Source organism: Calliphora vicina, chromosome 2 (assembly GCF_958450345.1).
Source record: "Calliphora vicina chromosome 2, idCalVici1.1, whole genome shotgun sequence".
Lineage (NCBI taxonomy): Eukaryota > Metazoa > Arthropoda > Insecta > Diptera > Calliphoridae > Calliphora > Calliphora vicina.
The window spans coordinates 111446543-111448505 of record NC_088781.1 but is presented as its reverse complement, the minus strand read 5'-3'; the positions used below and the strand labels follow the sequence as shown (position 1 = coordinate 111448505).

At 31.8% G+C, this 1963-nt stretch overlaps 1 non-coding gene across 1 annotated transcript; it reads left to right on the top strand.

Annotated features, from left to right (window-relative positions):
* The first annotated feature begins 1630 nt into the window (after nucleotides 1-1630).
* TRNAH-GUG (transfer RNA histidin (anticodon GUG)) lies at nucleotides 1631-1702 on the top strand. The gene has a single exon. It is a non-coding gene; the product is annotated as a tRNA-His (tRNA).
* Nucleotides 1703-1963: the final 261 nt, after the last annotated feature.

Sequence of the window (1963 nt, the reverse complement as noted above, 5' to 3'; positions counted from 1 at the left end):
CGTGAGCGTGTTTTACACAGACGGACAGACGGACATGGCTCAATCGACTTAGAATTTCATAAGGATCAATAATATATATACTTTGTTGGGTCCCAGATGAATATTTATCAATGTTACACACGGAATGACAAACTTATATATACCCTCATTCACCACTTATGGTGGTGGAGGGTATAAAAAAAGAGGGAAATAAATCTGTTACATCTAAACCGTTAGTCCGATTTGAATGAAATTTGACATGCGCAAAGAAGTAGTGTTGTCGTATCTAAGTTTTGACTTTTAACTACATGGGCTCACCAGGGGTGCGGCCAGGATTCCCCAAAGTAGGACACCTCGGGTATGTTCCATTTTTAAAACGATCCTATTTCTTAGGCTGTGTTCCGATATCAAAACCATTACATATATATAATCTCCTTGTCGAGCACTAAATCTCATCGTAGCTATCAATTGTCTCTTATAACTTAGGAGATATTCGCATTGAAAATTAAATTTTCAACATTTTTACCCACCCTACTCCAGTTTTTTGATAACAGCGGGTCCAAATATTTTCCGATTTTCTCCATTTTTCTTTTATTGTACTAACAATAAATGTGTATGGCAAACAAAGAAAGAATTATTTAAAAATCGTGACTGACTCCAGAGTTATATGCATTTCAATTTAAAAATGTCAAAAACTGCGATTTTTCGCAAATTTTTGGGAAAAAACTACTTTTTTTCTTTTTAAGTTATCTAAAAAATTTTCGGGGAAGATATATTAGGAATTAACTCTTTTTGAAAAGCTAACTTTACACTATCGCCTATTTTGTATGTAAAATTCAACTTTAGGGCAAAAATTCTCAAATCGTATAGTCTGTATTTATGAGCAGCTAAAATCTGACCAGACCATCACTGGTTACTGGTTACGGTGTTTACGTTTAGCGTACAAAAGTTGGTATAACTTTGCAGAAATAACTGATAAACAGTCTTTAATTATGTGGGAAAGTAATCACCAATATTATATGCAATAACATATGCTTTACAAAAAGTACCACAAAATAATGGACCATCAATTAGATATTTAAAGGTAACATGGTAGTGCAACATTTTTTGATTTCACTTCTACTAAATATATTTTGAAGTAGATAATTTTGTGTCTTGCTCACACTTATCAATAGTTGTTATACCTCTTAAAACGAACATTATTTAGAAATCAAAAATTAATAAAAATAATACAGAATCCCAATATTCTAAAAATGCAGAAAAGTGATAACAAAATAACATGGCCCTACTGAGAATTGAACTCTGGATTTTTTTTTATAAATTTTTCGAAAATATTTGATATACATACATATATATAATGTACATATGCATAATATAAATAAAAAACCAAAATGCTTTCACTAAAAACTAATGACACAAACAAACAACTAAAATACCACAAATTCATTCAATACCAAAAATAAACATGAAATATGCAAGCAAAACCAATCAGTTTAAACAACAACAAGCATAAAGCAAGCGAAACGTTAGAGAGCGCAAAACAGCGGCGCGTATTATCAACATAATACAAACAAGAGTAGAGCATGTGTACACACAAACAAACTATATGTGATAGGGCGTACTAAAATGTGCTTAAAATATATCTCCAATAGCCGTGATCGTCTAGTGGTTAGGACCCTACGTTGTGGCCGTAGTAACCCAGGTTCGAATCCTGGTCACGGCAATGTTGTCAAGCAACATTGTCACGGAGGAGATTTTTTTTTATTTCATTTTTATTTTAACAATTTTTTTTAAATGTTTTTACGCTTAAATATCATTATAAATAACCTTAAATACCTAAAGATTGTGTGTGTTGTTTAACATTCATGTAGTCGTCGTTGTTTTTGCTGCTGCTATATTTGGTTAAATGATGTGTTTTTTTGTTGCTATTGTTGTTGTTTGTACGCGCCAATTTTCTTACTTCTTGTTAACTTATCATTCATCT